The sequence below is a fragment of the Carettochelys insculpta genome, chromosome 5, assembly GCF_033958435.1.
Source record: "Carettochelys insculpta isolate YL-2023 chromosome 5, ASM3395843v1, whole genome shotgun sequence".
In the NCBI taxonomy this organism is placed as follows: Eukaryota; Metazoa; Chordata; order Testudines; family Carettochelyidae; genus Carettochelys; species Carettochelys insculpta.
Window position 1 is genome coordinate 80,794,433 of NC_134141.1, and position 18,771 is coordinate 80,813,203.

Sequence of the window (18,771 nt, forward strand, 5' to 3'; positions counted from 1 at the left end):
GTACTGTACCTTCACAGCTTGATATTGTAATTCCTGAGAATGTTCAAGAGATATTACTTCCGGAAAATATACTATTTAACAGTGCCACTTCAGTTTAAGTTACTGCCCTTTGCTATGCAGTATAATAAACATCTAGGAGACAATTACAGCCAGAATGGAGTACCATAGAATGCCTTTAAAGATTCAGTAACATTGCCTCTGAATTCACTAGCTCAGTAAAATGAGAACAGTCAGTCTTCTTTTTCCCCTCTGACACTTCCGAAGAGCTGATTGATTAGGGCTGTAAGAAAGGCAGTGTTTTGTTCCTAAGGGCACAAAAAGTCACTCTGCATTGCAGCACCTGACCATGTAATAGCCAAGGAGCTGAGACAAGCCTGCAGGTGGGAACTGTTGAGTCCCACCCCAAATTTGTAAATCAGTAGCTTTATTGAGGCAAGAACAGTTGAGGATTGAGCTGTTTATCTTTAGCACTTTGTGTCTTCTGTGTTTGGCTTCTCTGATCTATATTAGGCAATGATTCTTTCTAAGGAAAAATCAGCTGTTGGCTGGTTTGCAATTGATTGGGGTCTATTTTCTGAACAAACACTGCACACAGTTGCTTCTGAATAAACAAGACACTTTTTAAATTAGTTTACAAAGAATTTTGTATGATATTTTGGATAGCAGGCAGCCATGGAACAGAAGCCAACTCTCTTAGGTCTGTTCCGGCTATTTATAATAGTGTCACTGATAACATTTTGAACTTGAAGTGTCTTATTTTAATTTATACAGAGCTAGGGCTAATCTGTCCCCTTTGCCTCACTATTGCTTTTGCTGCAGGTGTTTCAAATGGCAACAGCAATGCATGAAAAGCTACCTACAGATTAGAAAGAGCAATTTCTACTGGAGCAATTAATCTAAGTGTTTTCTTGTTAAGACAAATAGGCCACTATCTCAAGTGACTTCAGAATAAAAGATTAGCACATACAGCTCACTGCTATTGGAATCAGTGTGACCCCTGGTGTCACAGTTCAATTTGACCATGATAAAAAATGAGAGACTGACTCTTAAATGCGGGAGGTAAGAAACTCGACTGAGTAGTTTACCAGTAGAGGAAGAGAAGCTACAATAAAGGGCAGGGTCATCCCTAGGGAGGTGCAGGGCCTGAGACAACTCCCTTCCAGTGCTCCCAGGGCAACCCTCCACTCCTTCCCACAAGCCCCCTCTTCTGAGCAAGGCAAGCCAAGGAATTACCAGGCCCTGGCAAGGGGCTGCAGTTGGAGACACCCCCACCCCCACCCCCACCACATGTGCACCACAGCAGGAGCAAAAGCACAGGCTGCGCTGCTTCCTGCTGCCATGGTAGAGTGCAGCGCAGTAAGCTGGGAGGGGGTGGAAGGTCATGTGGAGCAAACCAAAGCAGGCTGTTGGATCACTCCAGCTCCTACTGCTGCAGTGAGCGTGTGTCCGGGGAGTGACCCCTGCTGCCCAGTCCATAGGACATTTGAGGCAGCTACTGTGAACCCCACCACCCCAAAAGCATGGGGCCTTGGTCGGCTACCCTGAATCATCCCATGGGCACGATGCCTCAGATAAAAGGAACATATTGCGTATTTGCAAATAGAATCATTGGCCCTTTAACCAGGATAGAAAAGCAGTAGATTATTTTCAGTAATTGTTGCATTATGAGTGGTCCTCTGACAGAAAGAAGGGTTTTTATGATTTTGCAGCTCAAGTATTTCTACTGCTTTCAAATCAAAACTTATTTGCCCCCATTTTAAACTAAAGGCAATGACTAAAATTTAACATTTTAAAATGTAGAAACAGAACAAAGGTAAGACAAAAAGATCTAACACTACATTATCTCAATTGATTTACAAAATTTCCCCTCATCATCAGCGAATAGTTAAAGATTTTATCTGTTTAAAGCATTAGGAAGTTGTTATTTCACATGAAGTGGCTGAGCCTAGAAGTGTCAATAAGAGTAGAGCACTCTAAGCATCATCCCTCACAAAACAAGCTATCCATGCTTTCAGGCAGGATATTGGCTCTGTCTGAAACTCAGTTCAGCTCCAGTTACAGACCTTCAAGTGGAATTCAAACATAATTTTAAGAACTAAAAAGAGATTTTAAACATCAGGATTATTTATTCTTCAAAGGAAAAGAGGGTAAACTTAATTGATTTCAAATTATACTGAACATATTCAAAACTGAACAGTCCTTCATTTTTATACTGTTCCATATCAGAAAAGTCTCTTGGTTATTCAAAAATTTAAAATGCCCCTGCCTTTTAAAAGGAGTGTGAGTCAAATGGTACAAGGAGAATAAAAAGTTGGCTGGATGATTCAATAACCTACCTGAAGATTTGATTGGTACCACCTGAGACTTTGATCCTGCCAGATAATCTGTATCGGAGTTCTTTAATGGAGTTCTGTGCAAGCCCAAGGTTGCCCACCTGGATGCAACTGCAGGATTAAAGTCTTAAAGAAGGCCCAGAGATTTGTGGGGGCCCTGTGCCAGAACAAGTGGGTGGGACCCTCTTCACACAATCTGCTTTCAGTTTGCCCCTTTGCCCCTCCCCTGCTCTTGCCAGGAATATGGGGTTAGAGTGAGGGGGATTCCCCACCCTTCCCACACCAGCATTCTTGGTGGAGAGCTGGGTAAGCGGGGAGAGCGGTTGTCCTACCTCATTAGCACTTGTGCTGGGGATCAAGGCTGTAGCCTCCCGCTCCCCAACCCCCAAGCAGGAATGCCAGGTGGAGTTGGTCAGGGCACAGGGATGCCCATTTTTCTAGGGCCCCTGGCCACAGGCCCATTGACCATACACCACTGGCCTTAGACAGTACCAGCTGATTGTCAGAGGGGGTACTGAGGGAGCATAAACACACACACAGCTTTGTACAGCTCTCCAGATAAAGTATTTTGGTTTGTTTGCCTTCCCCAAAACATGAGACATGAGCCCAAGCTAAATTATGAGCCAATATGATATGCAAATTTTCCACATTTGTAATCCATTCTAAACAGCAATTTCCCTTAAGTAAGGATTCAGTAATCCTGATCAAGATTGTATTATCTCTGCAGTTCTTTGTTTTTCCTCCTCTGTTTAGAGTATACATAGTGAGGGCATGCCAGTGTAGCACAATGGTCCTAGTCACGTAGAGGAGAGAGGTGGGATTGATCAGGGGTTTGTCAGATAAGGTCAATTACAAAATTAAAAAATTCTTGAGAAGATTTTCATGTGACAATTTGCATCAGTGTTGCTCTATAAACCAGGGAGAGAATGTCAGTTTCAGCCCAAAGTGACCTATTTAAAACAAAAATTGTCAAAGCATTTGATGCCTTGGAAGAGCTCCTTCTCAGCCCAGGTCTGCACTACAAACTTACAGCAGTGTAACTGTCACCCAGGTGTGTGGAAAATCCTTAAAATCTTAGATTCTAATCATCACCTTTAACTTAACATGAAAGAAAACATGTCCATGAGCTTCTCTCACTGACATAGGTGCCTCTTGGGGAAGCAGAGTACCTATGCTGACAGGATCATCTTTCCTGTCAGAATATGTAGTGTCTTCACTAAATGCTACAGCAACATATCTGCAGCACTTCAGCTCACGACCTGTCAATGAGCCTGCAGGGCCATAACCTGAAGGAAAGATAGCAGAAGCTAACCCAGCTGTGGAACGTGAAGATCTTTAGCTGTTACAGGTGAAGGAGAGCAGAGCCAATCCCTCCATCTCCCCCAGCCAGCAGAGGGATGGGAGAAGGTCAAGCAACCCAGTGGGTCTGTCCCACGAAAGCTCATCACTGAATACATCATTTTGCTAGTCTTTAAAGTGCTACATTTCTGCTGCTTTGGTTTGCTGGAGTACAGACTAACACAGCTACCTCTCTGCCCTTTCATAGTGTTAATGCAGGGATTAAGGAAGGAACAGGATTTCCCAACCATGAGATAGCATGCAGCCATTTTCTTTGCCCACTCCCATCGTGAGAAAGGCAGCTGATACTGCAAAAAACTAAAGCAACTTTCTCTCCTCAGAACAAAAATGCTGCTCTCACCAGGGGAAGATGAAACAGGGGAAACAAAGAGAACCACAGCCAACACTCCTGCCAATGGGAACATTACCACCCAGGCTTTGATCATTCCTGCAGCCTGGAGGCAAGGTCACCCTGCTGCTTTTCCCTTCGCTTTGAAGCACCAGGGCCCATCCCACTCAGATACTGCAGGATAGATAGGTAGGAGCCAAACAGTTGTGTGAATCTGCTCAGCTCCCAGGTTCTTAGGGCTTGTCTACACAAAGAAGTTACACAAGCCTAAAATGGGTGTGAATTTAAAGGCAATACAGGAACAAGAAGCACATAGATCAGAGCCCACCCAGCTGGTCCCCAGCAGCAGCTAGTCATGGTTCTTCCCCTGTGACTGAGTGAGAAACAGGGAGTATGAATACAAAGCATTTTAAAACAATTTCCCAATTTCCACCAGCTGTATCCTAAATTAGCGCCGAATTATGTGCAAATCTAAAGATCATGTCTACACGACCACCTTATGTCAGCAGCTTTTATGTTGCTCAGGGCATTAAAAAAAGCCACACTGCACTAAGCAACATAAATTTGGCTGGCACAAGTGGTAAAGTTCACAGCACTATGCTGGCAGAAGAGCTTCTCCCACTGACGTAGCTACCGCCACTTGCAAAAATGGTTTATCATGTCAACAGGGGAGCTCTCTCCCATTCCCACAGAGCAGCTATGTAAGCCAACTTACAGTAGTATAGCTGCATTGGTACACTTGTAGGTAGCTCTCTAAACACCTATTTTTGAAGTTTGTACCTGCAATCTGAGATATCTTTGAAACAGAATTCAGTAAGTAAACGCTGACTTCCTAGAAATAGGGTGAAATTAAGCTATTTCATACAACCGAAATTGTTGGAGATGAAAAAAGTAGCCACATTATTTTATTAGAGAATAATTTATCTACCTTACAAGCTCATAAAAAGTGTGATTAATCCCCTATAATGCCCCTTAAAAGATAAATGTGAAAGGATGTTTAGGAATTGGAGAAAAAACAAGAGGAAACTGCTGTATTATATTAACAGGAAAAGTAAAGGGGAAGCACTGTCCTACAGGTTTATTAAACATGCATACAGTATTCTGAGAAAAGCAACAACCAAAACAGGAATTCTGGCAATCCCTGTATGCCACTGGCACACTCCTCAATTTCCCCACACCTACAAAGGTGTTATAAAGAATAAAAGTTTTATAAGACTTTGAAAAATTAGAAAGTACAAGTTATGTTTCAATAATATGTCGGGTTTGCTTCTCAGCTTATCTACCTTACTAAACCCAGCTTCCAGCTTGAAGAAACATTGTCAGAGCTGATCAAGTGCACTATGGGTCGTCATTCCACTGTGCAACTGATTGGACAGTGGTCTAGGAAGCATTTGCAATACCTCATCCAGTGGTACAGTATCACGTGGTGCAGGTTTCTCAACCCCATTCTTCCTGGGGCATCGACTGGATTGTCAGATGCTTTCCAACTGAATTGCATGCAGAAGCAGAGTGCAGAGAACGCATAAGACAGGGAGCGGGGCTGGAGAAGAAAGTTGTGTATCTGAGTGTGTGTACTAGGGAAATGTGTCCGCATGCTGTTTCTTCAAGCCAAGACAACAATCAGAAGCAACCAGTCCTGAGTCAGGGGGCAGGAAATGTTCCCTCCCTCACCTTTCTTCTCATCCTGGACATCATCCCCCACTTTCCTCCCTGGGTCTGCACAGTATGACAGACCCGCCTCCTCACCTCTTCCCCCATCCCTTTCTGCAGCTGTGTTCCTACTGCTGGTGGCAGCAGGATTCCACCTTCTTTGTTTTTTGCTGCCAGAATGGAGTAACATGATCAGCTGTCAGAACTTAGGAGAGCTTCGTGAGAAAAGAGGCACATGCCTGTGTAGCTACGTTGAGTGTAGTAGGGTTCAAAACAGTAATTACAGTGGTCAAAGGAGGCGTTGTGGGATGCTATGCCAAAGGAGGCCTCATGGTGACATACAAATCACACCACCTACATTGACTCTTTGTTGCTTTAACTTTGCCACAAAAAGCATTAGAGCTCTTGTCAAGTTGGTTTATTTTGCCAACACAAGTAGCAATGCAGAATGTACATGTCCACTGTTTTTTAAAAAAGTGTGGTATAGCCAGGGCCTGAGTCAATGAAGCTGCTAGCAGGCTGGTTGGCTGTCTGTGTACCTAAAAGGAACAGTTTCAATAGGCCTGATAACTGTGTCCCAGGCTTCTTCCTACCTGCAAGACATTCTGGTGATCCCACCTCAGGATAAGGCTTCAAAAACTGGCTTTATGCCACATAAAAATGATCTAATCAGGTACAAACGGAGTTAGACTCCGGGTTGTCCTACAAGTTATGAGCCTACAAGCAGTTCAACTACATCAGTGCTGTGCACACAGTGACCCAGCCTGAGTCTGATTTTGTTTCTTTTCTTACCACCAATGGTACTCATGCAACAATCAATAAATTGACTGTTTCAATCAACTGCATTCATTGATGCAGGATTAGTTTCTAAAAATAATTGCACGACCAACCTTAAACATTTCACCAAAATCTCTCTGTACACAAGCCCTTAACAGAACTTACAAGGCTACCACTGCTGAGACACTAATATTACTACAGTGGCACTTCCTACCTGCCCTCGGCAAAAATGAGCACTTGATTGTGCCAAGGCACAGGGTGAAAAAAGGAAAATTCTGTGTACTGGGTTTTATGCACTGGAATTGTTACCTGTTGTAAAAAGTGACTTACAATGGTGCAGCTTACCATTATTTTAAAACAATTCTTTTCATCTAGGCAGACATGGGTGCAAGTTTTCTTGCTGTTATTTTTCCTCTTTTAGAAGCAGTGAGTCTACACTAGAGTTTGCACAGTATAGCTATACTAGTGCAAAAAGCCCCTAGTGCTGCTAAGTCCTTGGGCTGGGGGAGATGAGACAAAGGACTATGGCTATATCTATGCAATAAAACAAAAGTGTGAGTGTAGCGTGTGTATACCGCACTTTTATCTAGTTAAGAACTTCAGCACAGGCTAGCAATTCCAGTTCATACCAAAGGTCCCTGGCAGGCTTTTACAGGGATTACTAGTCTGTGCAGGGTCCTGTGCTGCCACTTCAGTGCTCATTACCTAAGCTGGCTAGGTTTAAGGCAACAAAGATGAGCTTTGTTTACAATCAGACCTCTGTCATACAGACATTCTCTGAGAACACAGGGAGAAAGAGTCTGGAGGAGAATAAAAAAGCAAGACAAGAGACAAAATAAAAATGGAATGGGCTATGATATGAAAGCAAAGGATGCATTTGATTTTTTTAAATTTGACTGTAGTTATTTTCTCAGACTACCATAACTTTAAACACTACGTGGACTTTAACATCTAACTGAACAGGTGATCTACTTTACAAATTTCCTTCTGTTACAGTTCTTATAAAGAGACCTTTTCCATTATCTTGCATTAACCTAGGGGTATTAAAGTTTAACTGGTAAATCTCATCCTAAACTGATGAGCTGACTGATTACAGTTAACCAGTAAGGGCTGAAGCAGGTTACCTGCCCACTGCAGGCAGGGCATTGCTCCAGCCCCACAGGGCCATCTTGGGCAAGGGCATTCCAGTCAGGCAGGCATAGCCTCCATCGCAGCGGACCGAGGGGTAGCAGCTGAGGAAACCCATTTCAGCCTCCCTACCCTGGATAGGTGCTGCTCCAGCTCCAGTGAAGCGGCTCCTCTGCCCATAGCACCACCACCTAGGTGGGGGAATGCTCCAGGCCAGATGGGCAGCCCAGCCCAGGAGCGCTCCGAGGCAGTTGCACTCCAACCAGCTGATGCAGTCCTGGTCCCCTATGTGCTGTGGGTGGGAGCACTCCAGCCTGGCCTGAGCAGCCTTTGCCCATGGTGGGGTGCCACCCCAGCCCAGCCTGGCTGAAGCAGCCTCCCCAGCCACCCCATGCCCCCATTTAATTGGTAAACTGGTTAAACCAGCCTAACAGATTAAACTGGATTTTACATCCCTGTATTACCCCAGGAAAAATCTGATATACAAAAAACTCTACACAACAATTAATTCGAAGAAATGGGCATTTTTTTGAAGTGAAGAAAAGCTTGAATTCAGGATAAAGATACAAGTGCAGAAAGGCAATGTAGTATATTTTCTACTGCTCTATCTAATGATGCCCTTAAGGGAAAAACTTTTAATATTGATTTCATGTTTGTATTTGGGTTACAAGTCAGTAACTTACCTAGCTTTGGTGAACATTCAGTATTCTTCTGCTGTGTTTCTGATTTTATTGTTGATCTGTCTTGTTTTGTGGTGAAATCTTTGAATAACCAGAGACTGAAAAGTCTGTACACAGAAGCAAAAAAGTCCTAATTCTTTTGACATCAACTACTTAAAAATCCAATTTGGTAAGTCAATGTGTAACAAAGACATCCTGAAAATGCTCAACAGGAACATAAAGATATCTGAAGACAAGAAAGCACATGTCACTGTAAGATAGTGAGTGGTGGTTAAACCAATAGAAAGGAAACAACAAGATGGTTAATCCTTTGGTCTGGCATTTAAACATTTGGCTCTTGCACGTTTCCCCGGTTACACAAGGAAAGGGAGAGACTGGACGGGTAAGAAAGATGCACTTTAATTAAGAAATAGTAGTTACAACACCTACTCGTCCACTCCTGCCCTCAGCAGCCATGCACTGTGGGATGGAAAACTAGGATTACCCATGTACTTTGAGACCTAATTTTAGGCCCTAATCCTGCAAATCTTGTGCATATGCTTAAATTTACAAACTGTGAGATGTTTTCACATTGTTTTTAACTGAACTTTTCCATAATCAGTGCAGTTAAATTTCTGCAGGACTGAAGGCATGGACTGCAAACTCTTCAGGACAGGGAATGTATCTGTAGAAAATTTATGAAGCAAACCTCTGAATCTGGTCCAGTCCTCTAGGCATTTTATCACGAAAGTAAAATAGTTCAAAATAGTGGCTAGCTGTGGAATGTTGCAAACTAATCTGAAACCTGAACCATGGAGATTACCACACAGCTGCTATTCCTTTTAAAAAATTCTCTTTAATAACTACCACCTACATGGCTTTATTCTCAACAATCTTCACGTTAGCAGTATTAGAACCCATCCTTGACCAAGCAAGGCCATTTTCTTCAATGGGAACATTCACAGTAATGACCTTGTAACTCCTCATCTAGCCTAGGATTTAAAGTGTGATATTATTGGGTTAGTTAACTAACATGCTAACATCACACCTTAAAATCACAGCCTAGACAAGGCCTCAGTGTTTTTAAGACTGGATCCTTAATTTTCAGCATGTCTGTCACTTTCGCACTAAATATATCATACACAGAAAAAACAATTTTTAAATGTATGCTATCAATTCCCATTTAGTTTGCAGTTACTACTCTACTGTGAAGTTTCAAATATTAACACTATATTGCTGTCTAGCGTTATGCCCTGCCCAACACAATTTAAGCAGGTTCACATAAAGCTAAAAATCAACCTTTATGTATTTTGTATAAAGCAGAAAACTCGTGATAAACCTCCAACTAAAATAATGTATATCATAAGTCATGCTGGAAAAAATCTTCGGAAAATGTCCAGTGTTGCCAGTTGTCAAGATAGTATCACTAGCTTCAAGGTACTCAAAGCAGCATTTCTAGGAGTCCTCTAATCACAAAAACAAGCTCAATTTGCATTTACCACAAAAAAACTAAGTTTCCAGCTACCACGTTTGCAAAAAGAGCTTAAAGATGTGACCTCAAGTATAACATAAAAGCTCAATGAATCAAATTATTCAAATAATTGATTTTATCAAATGATTTTGGAGGCTTGAGTCATGCTTTTGTAACACTCGGGCTATGTCTACACTAGCCCCGCCCCTCTTTGAAAGGGGGATGCTACTGAGACACTTCCGGATATGCTAATGAGATGCTGCCATGAATATGCAGCACCTCATTAGCATAATGGCAGCTGCAACACTTCAGAAGTGCCGCTTTTGATCCCACACACTTAGGAATAAGGGAATTTCAATAAGGGGATTTCAATTTGGTTATAGGAAGGAGCTTTCAATATGCAGTCAGCTGTGTTCATCTTATGGAGAAATTCCTATACGGTTATAGGAATAAGGGGATTTTGAAGTGTGTGGGGTCCTTTCGGAAGGACCACGGCCACCTTTATGCTAATGAGTTGCTGTATGTTCACTGCAGTGCCTCATTAGCATATCCCAAAGTGTTTCATTAGCATCCCCCTTTTGACGGGGCGAGGGTGCTAGTGTAGACATAGCCTTGCTGTTGGTGATACTGAAATCCATTAGGGTTGACAAGATCAAACAAAAGGATTTCCTACATTTAATATAGTTACCTGTGCCATCTATCCCAGATATGCTCCAGTAACAAAACTAGATGTGGAGGGAAAAAGGGGGAGTAAAGGACAAGTTTTGATCTCTGACGACCATGAATGGCTCCAGCTGAAATTGATACTTCGGGCCAGACAGCCCCTGTTGCATACATAGGAGTTTTAAATTATACTCTTTGTAATACTTTCATTTCAAGATTAAAATTAGTGTGGTGAATTTAATATTAATCTGTTTAATACTGTTTGCTGCTTGCAACTTTTTAAGCTACTCTAATTTGTTCAGCCACAAAAGCCTTCAGAAAGATTTGTTAAAAAAATTTCTCCATAAGCTGAACACAGCTGACTGCATATTGAAAGCCCTTTACACCCTTTTTCCTGTCCAGCTACTATGTTGAAAACAGTGGCCTGTAACATCCTGTTGTAGACCTATAAACAAACAATCTTTCATAAACACTTGCCTTATTTTAAAAACAAATGCAGCTTGCGATAGGATAGACAGCCTCCCTTTGCTCTTGTTTTATATTAAAAAAAGTAAATGATTTGGCTGAATTCTTGTCCTTATGCAGACAAGTCCTCATGCCCTCTGTCACTGTTAGGGGAACCAATTACAGCAGAAGATCAGACTCACTATTTTTTTGGGGCCATCGCTGATCTATATATACACATCGGGGCTTTTTAAGAACACCTATTCACACAATGCTAGACTACAATTGATCTACAAGTCTGTGCAGCAGATGTAGGATTGTTTGTATTATTCCAATGAGATAATTCCCAAAACTTTCAATCTGTCAGTACATTTTGTCAAAACAATCTTTTGTAAGGTTTCTAGGGTGTGTCTGAAGGGAGTAACTGTGGTGGTCTCTGCTTATTCGTTTGATCAACATACTTTATTGTATAAGTCAGAAGTTCTCTCTTCCCAGCGAAACAAAACAGCAGAAATGTAGCACTTTAAAGACTAACAAAATGATTTATTCGGTGACGAGCTTCATGGGACAGACCCACTTCTGATGAAGCCTGCTGATGAAATGGATCTGTCCCACGAAAGCCCATCACCAAATAAATCATTTTGTTCGTCTTTAAAGTGCGACATTTCTGCTGTTTTGTTTTGTTGGAGTACAGACTAACACAGCTATCTCTCTGTTACTATTCTTCCTATTGAGTTAATACTGTACTCATTTGCACCAACTGAATTCTATTAAAAACTACAGTAACTTTTTAATAATTCTTTTGAATGTCTCCTTAGCTTGCCTCAATTTGCTGTTAAATAATTCAGTGCCTCAAAACAGAAGGCAAAAGGGCATATATCATAATAGTAACTAATATTTCATTCTAGTAATCTTTGAACTAACAGGGCCTTATCTCCAAGGAGCTTTTTTTTAACCTTAGTTGCAGAGCTGGGAGGCAAAGCAGCACAGAGATGCTAAGTGACTTGCACAAGGCCAAGCCAGACAGTGTCACAGTAATAAAGAGAATGTTAGTGAAAATTTTTTCTACCTTTTCAGCTACTGTTAACCTCGTTCCTAAAAGGCAAAAAATGAATTTCAGTGGAAATAACAGAATAAATGGAGTTTTCAAAAAAAAAAAAAAGGTACCTTTCTGCTAAATGACTTTGCTCTATATTCTTTCTTCAACTCTTTGGGATGGTCTACCCTGGACTTCAAAGAGCGTGCTGAAGCTGTTTAAATTCATGGTTTGTGATACCATTATTGTCTGTTTTAATAACCTTCAAAATGTAATTGTTTAGTGGGACATAGGCCAGGGCACAATGAATACTTACATATACATTACCGTATTCCTCTACTTTTTTTTTTTCCCTAGTAACTACAACTGCCATAGTCCATTCTTCGCTACATTTATAGCTGCGGAAGTCAACTGAATCTCATTACCTACACAAATATTCATACCAGCTCAAGACAGAAGCTGGGTATAAGCTTGGTTGATTTCACCTTGCATTCCACAAGCAAAATGGCCCTGAATCAGGCTACAGCTTGATCCTTTTATTCATGCAGACCTCTCTTTGGCCAGTAGCTAGATCTAACATCTCTTTCTCAAATGAGAAGAAAATTCCCTCAGGAAAGTAATTTAAAACAAAATTATTTTACTAGTTTGATATATTAAGTGTATGAGGTCCAATGCCCCTTGTCCCCTTTTCCCCCTCAAAAAAAAAAAAAAGGCTAAGGAATAACGGCTTACTTAGAATCTGCAACCCTGGAAAGCTGTAAGTACAACCATCAAAGTCAGTCACATCCAAATGGCACGGAAACTAAATGTGTCGTATGAGCAGGCATCCAGACAGAGTCTGTTCTGGTATGACTATGGTCTGAAGAAGTGGGTCTGTCCCACAAAAGTTCACCTAATAAATTATTTTGTTAGTCTTTAAAGTGCTACTGTACTGCTTTTTTGTTTTGATATCAATAGACTAGCATGGCTTTCTCTCTGTTACTAAACAGAACAATGATCCAGTGAGGCTCACATCATGGATACAGAGATACAGCACAATAGAGGGTACTAAGCAACAAAATAATACCTCAGATAAAAAACCTTGACCATTGTGTAAGTCATCGCTTTTGTACAATCCTGTTAAACTACGTCTATCAGTCTAGGTTCTTTGTTCAAATTGTGGAGTCTGAAGTAATATGCCTTTGAATCAGATTTTTCAAGATATTTACACATCTGAAGACAGCACAGATACCTCTGACATTTTCTAAATGTCAGTGGGTACCTATCTTCACCTTTAGGCACCTAAAGAGCTGAGAAATCCAGCCTTTTGAGTCTCTATGCCTTGTACCAAAATATTACAAGTAAGAGGTGCACTAGAAGTGTACACACTGTACACTATACCGCTTTGGAAACTGCACAAACTGACATATAGCATATCCAACCCAATCAGCAGTACTTGTTACTATCTACGTGCATATGCACTAGAAAGTATTTGAACTACTGTGTGAACATGCACTATTTGAACAGTATTTTCTATTGGGAAAAGGCCTATCTAATGGGATACAGAATATGACATTTTGTTGCAAACAGCATCATTCATATAGCCATGACATATCATAGCAACATCCTGTGACGTGTAGTTCTATACCCCTATGAAGACTGAGAAAGATTGCGCCCTTTAGTCAAGGCTGCAAAAACACATTGCTACACTGCTATAATAATGATGCACGCTATTTTCTGCTTCTCTCTTATGGTAGATCAACTTTACAATGTACATATGTCATTGAACATTTTTGTTCTTCCAACTGTCCCGAGTTCAAAATGTGTCAAGCAAGCGAGGTAGGAAACACTTTGTTTTTGCGCTAAACCCTATGACAGGCATCAGCACGACTGACACCACCTGAGATACGCTTAACTGTTGCTACCTATTAAATTCTCAGGAAGAAATGATGCTATGTGTACCCACCCGCCTACCACTGGCAGTCACTAGTATATCCATCCATCACAATCTCCGTTTGTGCCTTCAACACTTTCATCAGACCCCTGAGACCAATCAAATCAATATCCTTGGTCAGTAGCATGGTATTCTACGAGTGGTGTAACTACTTATGCCACTCATAGAATACCATGCTACTGGATAGAGGGTATTGAGTTGCCTAGGGCTTGTGATCTGTCAGTCTCTAAAATATGCCACTTCACTCTGAATGGTCTCGTGAAGTGCATTAATTACTTAGCAAAACAATCTATTCCACATCGTACACTATTTAGCTGTGACATTCTGATTACGTTTTCCAGACCTGCAGAAAAGCTCTGTGTAAGCTGCCTCTCTCACCAGCAGAAGGTGGTCCAATACAAGATATGACACACCTTGTCATTCAACAAAATAAGCAGTTTTCAGCACCAAGAAAAAAAAAATCAATACTAGACATGTGTCTTCTGGTCATAAATCTCAATCTCACTGTCTGAAGTTAGCAGTTCTAATAAAGTGTGTAGTCACAATAGTAGACTTACACAGCTCCCATATGTATTCCTATAGCAGAAGTCTGTTTTTTCTGGCTCAAAATAAATTTTGCATTCTGTACTCTATTTAATTATTTAGAATTATAATTTGAAATCACAGCAAGCTACATAAAAACATGCTTTTATACATTTCATGTCTTATTTTAAGGCAATGAAACTAGTGATGGATATTGCATAAAAATCAGAACCAATTTAAATAAACCACACCCTTATCCCCAGCTTCACAGACTTGGCTCATGTAAAACTCACATAAATGGGGTTTCCCAGCATGTCTCAAGATGCACTGCTTTCTCAGTATGCAAATGATCGTTCTGCCCACATATATATATATATATATATATATATATATATATATGCAGTTATTTTCTAGAGCATATGCACATGTACGTGTCATGTCAAAAGCCCATGGCACTTTTCACTTGAGTCTCATTTTAGTTACTGTTAATCTAAAACAGCTCTTCTCCTTCTCAAGATCCTTTATGAAAGTAGAACAAATCTACACCATGTACAACTTGACATTTTATTCAGGATTGTGTGTGCATTTTACAGCAACCTAAAACCTTATTCTCAATAGACACTTTGCAGAAAATTATTTTATTTGCTCTATTCCTGGACCAATTCAAATAGAATACTGAACAATCCCTTCACTTTCAGCTGTATTTGACAGTACAATGAACAGGAGAGCTTCTTCTGTTTATTTCTTCTTTGGCGAAACAGAAACTAAACCACTCACTAAAATGGGTTTATTTCATGCTTTAAAAACAGGCATCTTTTATGCCTGCATTTGAGTCAAAGACTGTAATCTTGACAGATGTCTCCACAGTCAATATTTGAATTGCAAAACTCTTGAGGAAAACTGCACAGGATGTTGGGTAAGCAGTTCCTGCTTTGGATTGAGCCTATACTATATCATCAACATAAGAGGAACAGTGCTAATTTAGAGGCCAGTTTTCAAATTAGATATTACTGAAATCCTCAGCACCCCGATGGCAATTAATGGTGTAATGGCACTTCTTCTATGAGCGCAAAGACATTAAACCCAATATCCTTGTAAAATTCCAGTTAAGGTAATTACAACCTATATTTCCTCTGTAATTTCCATTTACAGCTAAAGATAATATTGTAGTTCTCCTACACAATCTCAGTTATATACAATACAGTATTATAATTTAAAAGTTAAATAATGTGTAAAGGGATTTTGAAAATTTTCTAAATTATTTTATTTGACTGCAATGCAATTTTGTTTACAGTGAATTGACACAGGCAAGCTAAGTTGCTCTCTGAAAAAAAATACACTGTGCATTTAAATATAAAAGCTGCTGAATACATTTGTTTCACTGGACCAAAAATATCTGGTTTGAATAGAACATTGTCTAGATTTGCTACAGAAGTAAGTTTTAATAAATGTGTCCTTTAATATAGTGTAATTTTCTAATTTCCTCAAGTAATATTTCACAGGAAATCAACTGATATTCCTTTGTCTCTTCAAGGGGAGTGGAATTATTCTTCCTCTTTTTCCAGTGACAGAAGCAGCAAAATTCTATAATGCATAAAGACTCCCATGTTGTTTAGACTGACACCACCAATAAGTCCAACACTTGAAATATGAACCTTAAAAAGAGAGGCGCCAAATCCAAACTATCACCCTTGAATTAGTGCCTTTAAAGTTACTTAAACACCAGCAAACAGGGAAGTGGGAAAATTGTGTTAATTTCTTCAATAAATTTTTCACAACCATGTTAGTAGTGACACTAACAGCCAGTCTTTAATGTAAACGTAATAGTCATTACGCTCTTCTACCAAAATTTATATTCATGCAGACTTGTTTTACCAAAATTCCTCAGAGGACTAAAGCTCACTGCTTACAAAATAACACACACGCACACTCTACAGCTGTTTCACCACCCTGAACCAACAAATTCCTGTCAATTGCAAAGACTGCAGAGTTAGAGCTAAACTCACATCAAATCAGCTGCCAGATGAAAGAGTCACTATGGATTTCACAATCCAACAAACTTCTAAATACATGTAATGATTTCAGTGAGCCAACAATATAAACTACCAAACTTGGCAATTAAGAAAAATTAATAGGTTTTAATTAATTTGTGACCTTTGGTAGTTAGGTAGGAGACAGCATGTTGTGGTCCTGACACCTGTATTATCTTTATTCAATGATTTTCAACTTGGTTTCTTCAAGTCAGGTGTATAAACTTTCCCCCCTCAGCCCAAGGTAGCATTTCTGTAACCCGAATGAGAATACTGAAAGGAGATGAAGTAAGAACTAAGCAGGGAAGACTGATGGATGAATCTGCTTCTGGTTTTTCTTTCTAAATCTACTCTGTTGTTTCATATGCTTCCAGGAGCGAACAGTGAAGATCATTCTGAATTTACCTGCAAAACCAAACCAAATGTTAAGATAGCCTTCTTGTTTGTGCTTCATTTTAAACAGTGGATTTTTTTTTATTCCTTGAATCATCATACCTTACTAAATAAAATGCAGAAAATGTTAACTCATCACTGCAGTTCCACATTACTAAGTGATGCTTTGAATGAAATGATTTAGCTTCACACACTTTACAAAAAGTAACCATGCGAGGATTCACAAATACTGGAATATATCTTAAGTATCATGGCCAGAACACCAAAACATAACAAACTAAGTCTTGTAAGGTTACTTCATCTAATACAGGGACAACAAGCATATCTACCATTAGTTAGAAAATAAATCAAGGGAAAATAAGATGTGTCCTTTAAACCAGAAATGTTCACAAAAGCATTTTGGAGTTACCCGTATCATTTCAAAGAGATGGGTGGAGTTTTAACCACAATTCCAAATTATAGTTCTTAGACTTGATATCTACAGCTTACTTGGTTTGAGGGAAAGAGACAACAAGATGTGTAAGGATAGGTCCCTATGTGTAGACAAAAAGGTAAGTGAATGGAAGGTGGTAATATGTTCCTACAGATTAGGAGAAAAATAATACTCTAATGGTAGTTTACAAAAGTTAAATGAAATAGAATACCATTTGCCAGTAAAGAGATGCATTTGTTCATATGAATCTTTGCTTGTCAACTTTAGAAACCATTTGCTCAGTACTCAAAAGCAAGAATTCTTCATTTACAGATACTCAGTGATGACAATCAAAAGGAGAGATTCATTCTTCATCACAATAGATGTTATCCTCAGAGAGCAAAAGGAGGCCAAAGTGCACTCACACTGTTAATGCAAAAAGCAGGCAACAGACATAATGAAGCGAGCAGGGCTACCAATAAACTAATTACACACTGGTCACAGGGGGTGGGGAAAGAGCTGGCATGGCATTCTGAAAGCTAGTACAGAAGCTTCAGAAAATTGCCTAGTCCTGACAATAACAGTAGTGCTTCAAAACAAAAAGCAGTCAAGTAGCACTTTAAAGACTAGCAAGATAGTTTATTAGGTGAGCTTTTGTGGGACAGACCCGTCCCACGAAAGCTCACCTAATAAACTATCTTGCTAGTCTTTAAAGTGCTACTTGACTGCTTTTTGTTTTGATAGTGTATAGACTAGCACAGCTTACTCTCTGTTACTATTCAGTAGTGCTTCAGTGTATGTTGACAATACCTATGCTGACAGGAAGGGTTCTACCATCGCTGTAATTAATCCGCCTCCCAGACAGGCAAAAGAATACGTCCATCAACCTAGCACTGTCTACTCCAGGGATTAGGTCAGCCTAGCAACCTTATTCAAGAATATGGGTATTTCCCATCCCCGTGGATATCGCCACGCCATGCAAATTCCCAGTATAGACCAGTCCAGGGGATAGTGAGCAAAGAAACCTCTCCTCCTAGGGCTTGAAAAGCTACCATGCACGCCTGCTGGAGACCGGTGTGCCAGAGAGCAGGGAGGGGGAGAAGCAGACTCAGCCACTGCCTCCCAATTCAAGCAGGGCTTCCGGGATTGCCCCCATGCTGCTGCTCAGGCAGGTACAGAAAGACAAAGCCTCTCGCATTCCCCTCCCCACCCAAGAAATCCCCCTGCCCCTCCGCCGCTGTGGAAGGGCAGGTGGTCATTGCCTCACCCCCCGCCGAAAGCCCTTGGGAGACCCCTGCCCTTCTCCTGCGTCAGTTACATAACCCCGCCTGCCAGACCCAGGCGGCGGCAGCGCGGACACCGTGAGCCGCCTGTTTCTCCGGTTCTTCGCTGCGCCGTCCGTGCCCACCTGTCTGCAGGCTCGGGCGGAGCGTCCACACGACTTCCCCTTCCCGCCACTCTCTGCGCCTCACTCCCTACCTCGCTCCCCCAGCACGATCCCGCTTCCGCCTTCCCAAGTCCGGCAGCGGGGCGGGAGGAAGAGGGAGACTTTACTACAGCCAATCAAAACCTCTGGCGGCCGCGCGCCAGTACTGTGTTAACTCCTCCCAAGCCCCCACTGCATTCCGGCGGC

General features: G+C 40.9%; 1 protein-coding gene across 3 annotated transcripts in view; it reads right to left on the reverse strand.

The window, feature by feature from the left end:
- Positions 1-18,707, reverse strand: part of XRCC4 (X-ray repair cross complementing 4) — a 267,010-nt gene extending 248,303 nt beyond the window's left edge. For 2 of the 3 annotated variants that reach the window (XR_012645755.1, XM_074995368.1), the window contains exon 1: positions 18,547-18,660. The gene's annotated coding sequence lies outside the window, so the exon portion shown is untranslated. Of the gene's footprint in view, positions 1-18,546 lie in introns of all 3 variants that reach the window. The other variant, XM_074995369.1, reaches the window with a different exon arrangement.
- Between the last annotated feature and the right edge of the window lie 64 nt (positions 18,708-18,771).